Source organism: Amphiura filiformis, chromosome 15, assembly GCF_039555335.1.
Source record: "Amphiura filiformis chromosome 15, Afil_fr2py, whole genome shotgun sequence".
Classification (NCBI taxonomy): domain Eukaryota; kingdom Metazoa; phylum Echinodermata; class Ophiuroidea; order Amphilepidida; family Amphiuridae; genus Amphiura; species Amphiura filiformis.
The window spans coordinates 25844898-25856183 of NC_092642.1; positions in this window are offsets into that span (position 1 = coordinate 25844898).

The window sequence follows — 11286 nt, forward strand, 5'->3', positions numbered from 1 at the left end:
TTTAATAACATACAAATGTCGGGTTATATAAAGCTCACGAAAACGTTTTTAAAACGTTATTGTAAAATATTTCGGGCAAACAATTGTTGCAAAATATTCTGTCAACACTTAAACATTCTGTTTAGAATGTTTGCCATCAAAAATGTTATTTTAATATTAGTATTATTTTAATATTATATAAAGATTATAAAACGTTAAAAAAATACTAGCTATAGCAGCATTCACATAATGTAATATTAGCTATCTGCAGTTTATAGCAGCATTCACATAATGTAATATTAACTATCTTCAGTAGATAGTATCATTCACATAATGTAATATTAGCTATCTTAAGCAGCATTCACATAATGTAATATTAGCTATCTTCAGTAGATAGCAGCATTCACATAATGTAACATGAGCTATCTTAGGCTGATATTGGTGTTGTCAAGTAGCCATCCACTAACTACTAGTATACTACTGTACTGATATTGGGAGTATACCGTATTCACTCGATAGTTAGCACATGTGCCTTCTATCGAGGGCTTTTGAAAACGTGCAAAAATGAAAAAAACTGAACAGCGCCATCCACAAACGTGACAAAAGTGTAAAGGGTTTTGAGCAAATCCGGGAGCAAATCATCGATACACATAGCTATATACGAACAATTAAACCTACAAATTGGTGTGTTAACCACATTAGCTCAGTTGGTAAAGCGAAAGTCTTTGAATCTTCTTAAGAAGAGTGAACTGAGCAGGAGTTCGAGGCTCGTTATAAACTTTTCCGTTGCTTTATTTTTATTTTGGGGTTTGAGCTTTTCTTGATAAATTTAATCTTTTTTTTGCTTTGTTTTCATTTTGTTTCTTTATTGTTTCTTTTTCTTTTTTTCTTTTTATTTTTCTTCTTTCTTTCTTTTTTGTTCTATTCATACTGGGGCCATGGGCTATTTATTCAACAATGTAGTTGGGTATGCCCTCAATGTTAATGAGGTGGTCCTCTTTGCCAATACACGCTACAGAAATTCCATATGTTTCAAAGAATCTGATGGTGGTTCCCTTCTATCAAATGTCTATCATTGAAGACTGAGTTCCGCAGTCTATTTCAAAATACTGACTTCGTTTTACATCAAGAAGGACACAATAACTGCGACTTAAACGTGATATGGACATGCTTTTTTACCGCAAAGAAATCTTTTGCATTTTATAATTTTAATCTTATCCATTATACTTTTTATGATTTTGTGCAATACGAAAAAAAAAAAAAAACCAAGAGCGTGTTTATAGTGAGCCAGATTATGCGGTATTTAGCTGGACTGCCACGCAGTCTATATTTGTTTATGTTTTACTAACCATTGCAAATCTAGACTACGCGGTAGTTTAGCTAAATAACGGAAAGATGGTCTCACTATAAACATGCTCATTGTGTAACATGTAAAATCCCGCTCCGATTCAATTGTGCCTGTTACATTGTGTGCTTTATTGAATGGCCAAAAATACGCCAACAATGACATAACAGCAAGCCAAAGACCAGGTATGACCTTTGACATGCATGCATTCTTTTGTCGAGAGTGTCCTTGGCAGACTTGACTATGCTTCAGTGGTCATGAAAGGATTCAATAGATAACCTCTGCCCCACTAATATAATCCCAAGCTATTGTCTGAAATTGCTCCTCGGAAGATGTATCATAAGAACTCAGTCCTCAAATGATAGTCATATAACGACCAAAAGATAAATGACTGACTATCATTGAGGACTACGTTCCGCAGTCTAGGTGAAGCTGAGTCCTATCAAAATCAAACAGAAAACAATTTCATGCCTAATTTTAACACCGGGATTTTTTTCAAATGTATATCCAAGAACTATGTTTTTATTCAACATTACTGAAAAAAAAGTTTTTTATTTGACCGAGAATTTTCAAAGCAAAAATGCGTATTTCTGAGTTGTGCCGAGTTCAACATGTATCGACCGACTTTTAGCACGACTATGCATAACAATTCGCAAGGGAAATGTTACGTGTAATCCGATTATCACTATGTCAGCTGGATCATGCTTTTGAGTTCTGCACCACGATCGATATGATCCCAACACAAAGTCTATAGCATGCAACGCACTGCAGGGTTTGTTGTTCTATTGTGTCCCAGCTATGTCTGCCATTGAGGTGTAGCATGGGTGTAGGAATGCATGGAATTGGATGAGGGGTGAAATTTTAAAGTTGACTCAATTATTCGAAATTAAGAGAATAACGGACCCTTGGTCAGAACCTGAATCCAGTCCAAAATCAAAACCACAAAGGGATATAAATATGAAAGAAAATATCCGAAATATGTCTCACCTTGTGAAACTAATAAAAACGAAACATTTTATGATACATATATTATACATATCAAAACACTACTTTCTCAACGTGTCTAAGGAAACTATACGTGTTTCCCAAAATATACTACTTTTATCTTCTGAATTAGAATAGTAGTATAGCTTTATATAGCCATGTTGAAGAGATCTAATACTACTCATATCTCTCGAAACTTAGTAGTATTACTTCAGACATGCATATAAAATTGTCTTTATTTAAATAAACCATCTAAATATTTCAGGCTTTAAAGCCTATTTTGTTTCGAAATCTTTCAAAACATTCAAATTCTTTCCAAATTTCCAAAACAATCTTCTACTCAACCAATTGAACACTTCGCTGTCTTTTAGTAAAAATGTCTGCGTCAACAAAAAAAAAATTGTAAATTAACACTAAAAACAGCAAGGCCGCAGGGCCGGCAGGCCCGAGGCCGGCGACTCCATACGACGACTAAACACTCCAAGTGAGTTTGTTTTATATAGGCCCCGCAGGGCTAGAAAGATCGGTAAACCGCTAAAGCCCTAATGCAATCTCTCGCCTCTAGAGCTGTTACAAAGTTCCCACTCATAACGGTAATCAACTTGATTTGATCCAATTTAGGACATTCTGAAAACCGTTGCTAGAAAGCATACAGCTAGCAAGACGTGTTTTGCCAGCTGTATGCAGGCTGTTAAGCAATAACACGTTTCTGGAATCATTTCCTTCGTCAGTTGCCTGTATATGTAGGTCTAGATTTTTCTTATGACCCATGCTTAGAATTCAACATAAATAAATTCGACATGTCGAATCTATGTACCTTTTCTGTACATTAATAAAAGACCAAGTATAGCAGTACAAATATCCATCTCGGATCTCTCGTACGTGCGAAAGCTATTGTAAGCTCATAATATTTATATACGACTACCATCTCTGGTCTTTCGTACCATATTACTAAAAAGCCTACATGCATAGAACTTGGCCTATAAACACTTTAGTTTGATTTCGTGAAATCAAACCGCACGTATATCCTCTCGGATATCTCATGCAAGTGTGCATACATTAATATACAACATAGAATCCGAACTCGGATCCATGTCTCAGTTATCCAAATTAAGAAAACCGGTGGGCTCTTATTGAGTACAAAAACCATTTCTGGACTTTTGTATGATTTTAATGGATAACAACATCCAATCTTGTTGAATTCATTTTAACTGAAGCTCGAATTAAAGCTTTCTTTATATTTCAAAAAATCACATTCCAACTGAAACTAAAATCAAGCCCATGTTACTTCAATGAAGTCAGAATGTGATGTGGTACGAAAGACCAGAGATGGTAGTCGTATATAAATATTATGAGCTTACAATAGCTTTCGCACGTACGAGAGATCCGAGATGGATATTTGTACTGCTATACTTGGTCTTTTATTAATGTACAGAAAAGGTACATAGATTCGACATGTCGAATTTATTTATGTTGAATTCTAAGCATGGGTCATAAGAAAAATCTAGACCTACATATACAGGCAACTGACGAAGGAAAAGATTCCAGAAACGTGTTATTGCTTAACAGCCTGCATACAATTTTTAGTCTGCTGACGCAGACATTTTTTCTAAAAGACAGCGAAGTGTTCAATCGGTTGAGTAGAAGATTGTTTTGGAAATTTGGAAAGAATTTGAATGTTTTGAAAGATTTCGAAACAAAATAGGCTTTAAAGCCTGAAATATTTAGATGGTTTATTTAAATAAAGACAATTTTATATGCATGTCTGAAGTAATACTACTAAGTTTCGAGAGATATGAGTAGTATTGGATCTCTTCAACATGGCCATATAAAGCTATACTACTATTCTAATTCAGAAGATAAAACTAGTATATTTTGGGAAACACGTATAGTTTCCTTAGACACGTTGAGAAAGTAGTGTTTTGATATGTATAATATATGTATCATAAAATGTTTCGTTTTTATTAGTTTCACAAGGTGAGACATATTTCGGATATTTTCTTTTATATTTATATCCCTTTGTGGTTTTGATTTTGGACTGGATTCAGGTTCTGACCAAGGATCCGTTATTCTCTTAATTTTAATTAGGTATGTGTTGAATAAATAACCCATGAGCCCAGTATGAATAAAACAAAAAAGAAACAAAATAGAGCAAAAAACAACAACAAAGAATCGAAAAAGATATAATAATAAAGAAACAAAATGAAAAACAAAGCAAAAAAATAAAGAAAGAATAAGTAGTTGAAAAAATGAGTGTTAGATTAAATTTATCAAGAAAAGCTCAAACCCCAAAATAAAAATAAAACAACGGAAAAGTTTATAACGAGCCTCGATCTCCTGCTCAGTTCGCTCTTCTTAAGATGATTCAAAGTCTGTCGCTTTACCAACTGAGCTAATGTGGTTAACACACAAATTTGTAGGTTTAATTGTTCGTATATAGCTATGTGTATCAACGATTTGCTCAAAACCCTTTACACTTTTGTCACTTTTGTGGATGGCGCTGTTCTTTTTTTTTTCGTTTTTGCACGTTTTCAAAAGCCCTCGATAGAAGGCACATGTGCTAACTATCGAGTGAATACGGTAGTCTGTCCACATAGAAGTACAAAGTAAATAGACCTCGGAAACTGGAGGTATGAGAATAATTATTTCAGCGCAATGCTTATGTAAAGTTGTATATGACTAACATTTTCTTGTTTATAGTTGATGCCTAACATGTTGAGAGGTCAAAAATTGCAGGTGCTCAGTGGGCACCCTTTGTCAAAACTTATTATACACAGGGGTCAAAATTCAGTTTGACCAACCTACGACCAATCTGTCTGGAGTTAATAGCAAAAGGTCAAAGGTTGAAATTTGGTCTCAACATGGGTCAAACACAGAAACTTTGTCAGATTTTGATAAAAATGGTCTAAAATTGTTTGTCTTCTTATAATAATTCAGGAAAGAATAGTTTTCAATATCTACTACATTTTGTTCCATAGGTTAAGTGGAAAAAACATCAATTGGATTCAATGGGTAATAACTCCTTTTGCCAAGTTACCATGGTAACGAAACAGTAGGTAGTGCAAACTGTTTCTTTTATTAATTATTATAACAAGACAAACATTTTGAGACCATTTTCACCATAATTGAATATAGCCTATATTTGATGTGTCATGTCAAAAGGAGACACTTTTGGGCAGGATAGTAAATGGAGAAATAGCCAAAAATCTGCATGGGGGTGATTTTTTCACAATTTGGTTTTGTTGCGAATTTGTGATGTTATTAATGTTGAAAATATTGTCTGATAGTTTCAGACCGGAATATAACTGGCATCTTGAATATTTTGAGACATTTTTCAAGGTAATTCCTACTCTCAACATTGTCAATAATATTTTTAAAGGCCGATGTCTTAATTTCCAATTTTATAATACCATAACTTACGAACTCAATATCTTCGCCTAGGAATGTCCGATTTCATTGGGAAAAATAGTGTTGTGGAGCAAAATATCTCTATATTTAAGATATGTAAAAACCTCAAAATTGATAACCTGCCCAAAAGTGTCTCCTTTTGACATGACACGTCACATATTTTCTTGCAATTTGCCAACAATCACTTAGCTTTCACTACATTTGCTGACAATCACATGGTTTTGACGACAACAGCCAATTTTTGGCGACAAAAATTGTGTATTGGGAGGGGGGGGGGGGGTAGACAGCAGCATATATTGTAATATTAGCTATATTCAGTAGACATCAGCATTCACATAATGTAATATTAGCTATTTTCAGTAGACATCAGCATTCACATTAGCTATCTTCGGTAGATAGCAGCATTCACATAGTGCAATGTTAGCTATCTTCAGTAGACATCAGCATTCACATAATGTAATATTAGCTATTTTCAGTAGACATCAGCATTCACATTAGCCATCTTCGGTAGATATCAGCATTCACATAATGTAAAACTAACTATCTTTAGTAGACAGCAGCATTCACATAATGTAATATTAGCTATCTTCCGTAGATAGCAGCTTTCACATATTGTAATATTAGCTATACTCAGTAGACAGCAGCATATATTGTAATATTAGCTATATTCAGTAGACAGCAGCATATATTGTAATATTAGCTATATTCAGTAGACAGCAGCATATATTGTAATATTAGCTATATTCAGTAGACAGCAATGTAGTATTCAGTAGATAGCAGCATTCACACAATGCATCCCAGCAAGCACAAAATTGTTCTTAAAACGTTTATTCAACACTTTTAATAACATACAAATGTCGGGTTATATAAAGCTCACGAAAACGTTTTTAAAACGTTATTGTAAAATATTTCGGGCAAACAATTGTTGCAAAATATTCTGTCAACACTTAAACATTCTGTTTAGAATGTTTGCCATCAAAAATGTTATTTTAATATTAGTATTATTTTAATATTATAATTATAAAGATTATAAAACGTTAAAAAAATACTAGCTATAGCAGCATTCACATAATGTAATATTAGCTATCTGCAGTTTATAGCAGCATTCACATAATGTAATATTAACTATCTTCAGTAGATAGTATCATTCACATAATGTAATATTAGCTATCTTAAGCAGCATTCACATAATGTAATATTAGCTGTCTTCAGTAGATAGCAGCATTCACATAATGTAACATGAGCTATCTTAGGCTGATATCGGTGTTGTCAAGTAGCCATCCACTAACTACTAGTATACTACTGTACTGATATTGGGAGTATAGTCTGTCCACATAGAAGTACAAAGTAAATAGACCTCGGAAACTGGAGGTATGAGAATAATTATTTCAGCGCAATGCTTATGTAAAGTTGTATATGACTAACATTTTCTTGTTTATAGTTGATGCCTAATATGTTGAGAGGTCAAAAATTGCAGGTGCTCAGTGGGCACCCTTTGTCAAAACTTATTATACACAGGGGTCAAAATTCAGTTTGACCAACCTACGACCAATCTGTCTGGAGTTAATAGCAAAAAGGTCAAAGGTTGAAATTTGGTCTCAACATGGGTCAAACACAGAAACTTTGTCAGATTTTGATAAAAATGGTCTAAAATTGTTTGTCTTCTTATAATAATTCAGGAAAAGAATAGTTTTCAATATCTACTACATTTTGTTCCATAGGTTAAGTGGAAAAAACATCAATTGGATTCAATGGGTAATAACTCCTTTTGCCAAGTTACCATGGTAACGAAACAGTAGGTAGTGCAAACTGTTTCTTTTATTAATTATTATAACAAGACAAACATTTTGAGACCATTTTCACCATAATTGAATATAGCCTATATTTGATGTGTCATGTCAAAAGGAGACACTTTTGGGCAGGATAGTAAATGGAGAAATAGCCAAAAATCTGCATGGGGTGATTTTTTCACAATTTGGTTTTGTTGCGAATTTGTGATGTTATTAATGTTGAAAATATTGTCTGATAGTTTCAGACCGGAATATAACTGGCATCTTGCATATTTTGAGACATTTTTCAAGGTAATTCCTACTCTCAACATTGTCAATAATATTTTTAAAGGCCGATGTCTTAATTTCCAATTTTATAATACCATAACTTACGAACTCAATATCTTCGCCTAGGAATGTCCGATTTCATTGGGAAAAATAGTGTTGTGGAGCAAAATATCTCTATATTTAAGATATGTAAAAACCTCAAAATTGATAACCTGCCCAAAAGTGTCTCCTTTTGACATGACACGTCACATATTTTCTTGCAATTTGCCAACAATCACTTAGCTTTCACTACATTTGCTGACAATCACATGGTTTTGACGACAACAGCCAATTTTTGGCGACAAAAATTGTGTATTGGGAGGGGGGGGGGGTGTCACACACCCATACCCCCCTCTAGCGACGGTCCTGCTTGGAAGTACCTACCTACCTACAATACTAATAATAATGAAATGCCTACAGCTGAGAATTCTAATGAAGCATACAAAATTTGTATTATTGCTGAAGGAGCTCTGTAGAATACCCAAACATCTTTTCAAGTATATACCTCTGATTTAACACCACCAAGATGAGTACCTATGTATTTCATTCCATTTTCCATTGTCATCATTGGGCTGGAAAAGCCTCGTATGTACAAACAAAATTGCCAAGAGGTTACAAAAGATGTTATGCTTTAAAACATGTTCAGGAGTCAATGACACAGGTTTTTCCTCCCAAATTATGTTGTATTTCTGTTGTTGAAAGTGTGCTGAACTGTCCAATTACCTGGATAATATGGACAGTTTAACAAACTTTGAACACTGTCACATACCCTCCAGCCACAGGTCTGGTTGCCGCACATTAGGCAGGGCATGGGGCCGGGGGTGTGAATGTGGCACATTTTGGTGAAAATTTCAAGACAAACTTACAAAAATGACACTTGAGACAATCACTATATTTCTTTTGCTGCATTTTAATAATTCACATTTTAGTTGCGATTAAAAAAAGGGAAGAAAGAAAAAAAGTTGACACACATGACTATTACCGGATTGTTTTTTAAACTTGCACTCACAGACATATTAATAATCATGTCAAAAGAACCAAAAATGCACATTTCATGCTTCTATTTGGACATTCCAGTTAAAATTCTTACACCCCTATGGAAGACATGACCTTAATCTTCCACCACAGGGGGTGTAGATTTCAAATGGAGTTATCATTTGGGTAGCCCACATTTGAAATCCACACTCCCTGTGTGGAAGATTAAAATCATGTTTCCATAGGGTGTATGGATTTCAACTAGAATGTCCCATTTTAGTACACAAAGTAAGTTTCATTCACAATGAGGAGTATATAAGTGGTATATAATTTACTTGCACAAAACAGCCAACTCAAGTCTGATTATTCCCAAAATTTCTTTCTACCCAATATGAATACCAATGGAAAGAAACGCAATTATAATAAAAATATTTGGCAACTTCTGGACCCCCTAACTGTTTGACCAGACTGCCTGTTGGCTCTGTTCAGGCAGGTTGCTGGTTCATTATACTGGCCCACCAGTATTGCAACTTTCTCTCACATTTTAAACTAAATATCTAAATGCATGATCTAATAAGAGCTCTGTGCACAAAGGTCTCACTTGCAAGTACATCTGTGAGTTAACAGTGTGTTTATAAGTTGACCAACATATTTGTAAGTCTCAAATAATAATGTTCAAAAGGCAAATATGTGTTCTGCTCTTGACAGATCCCAGCCTTATGTTAATATGCATTAATATCAGGCGAATCGACTTTAAATCCATACACCCCTATGGATGACTTTAATCCCCCATACAGGAACTGTGCTGTAGATTTCAAATGGAGTCAACCATTCAGGGAAGTCCCGTTTGAAATTCACATTCCCTGTGTGGAAGATAAAGGTCCATACAGGTTGTATGGATTTCAATTGGAATAGCCCAAGAACTAAGTGAGAGATTGCGATTCTTATGACAACACAAACTTCTACGCGTACACCGACCAGTTGATTTAATTCACATAAATCTTCTGTGACTCATTTTAAATTGATTTACCTGGTCTATGAGTACAAGAAAGCACCGACTTCAGAAATCACAAAATCTCAAGTATTGGTTGAAAACTGACTCCATTATGTCCGACTTAACCTTAACCTGCATTTCAGTCCAATACTGAAATAAGCCAAATTTGGAGAAAAAATGCTAATAATAATCTGTCAATTATTTGAGTAAACACAATATCATTGAGTTACACATGGCAGTAAAATAAATGTGACATGATCAAGGAGAATGAGTCACATGTCGACCCTGATCGAAAATGAGTATTACATTTAGAGCTTTCAGAAACTGAAAACCCCATGTTGATATGACTTTTCTTTGCAAAGTTATGTCAATTTATCAATTGCTGAAAACAATATTAAACAAAAGAATTTCAACACTTTCTTTGCCAATATCTCAAAATCAATATTGATAACTCATTTCCCTTGATCGTGTCACATATGTGATGCAATCCAAGGAGAATGAGCATAACAATGTTGCTGTTATTGATTTTTATTTGTGGGCAAAAAGGTTAAAACTATTTTGTATCTTATTGTTTTCAATAACTCATAAATTGTCTATAACTTGGTAACCAGAAGTTAAATTTTCACAAGGTTTGCATAAAAGCGCATCATCTTTGAAAGGCTTATAAACTGACCTACAAAAAACCCCAGAAATTGAACATTTTTGACATAAGACTCAGTTCCTGTGATTGTATCACAAATATTAATAAATGCATTAAATAATATTGTTTTTATAGTTATCTCACAGAAGTGCTGCATTTTAATTAACATGCACATAACTTTTCGGACTAGTGATCAGCAGTTTCATAACTCTGCTGGTATCACCATTGAGCCAAAAAAAACATTTAGCACTTTTGAGTTTTCTGCCTTCCTTAAGGCACATGTCTCACAAACCAGTGATTCTAGTTTTGATAGAGAGAATTTAACAATTTCAAACCCAAACCAGACCAAATTGTTAAATAACTATACCTTATATATACACCAGTGTATAATGCCATTATTTGTGCATTTTTATCAACATCAGGTGCAAAGTTATCCCAGGTAGGGTAATTATTTTTATCCTCGATCCTAAATAAAAATGTTCAAGGCAAATTTACATATTAAAGCACACAATTAAAGCATTTATAAGGAAAAGAGGAAAAAAATACAAATCAAAATATTGTAAGTAAATTCTCACTACCATAAAATTTCATATTTTTTTTCAGTTTTTTTTATGACGTTAATAATTAATGTACCTGTAATTGTTACAATTAGCTATATTGAGACATCATACATTACACTCTCAGCAAAAAAGTTCTAAAATATGTCCTCTATATGGAACCTTCAACGCTTCTGTAATGAACCAAAAAGAGTCTATAAGGGCCAAAATGATTCTAAAATGGGTTTAACTTAAAGAACCTTTAAAAGAACCTAAAAGGTTCCTTCCGTTTAAAAGAACCTCTCTTCTTTCAGTTTGAAGACCTTTTT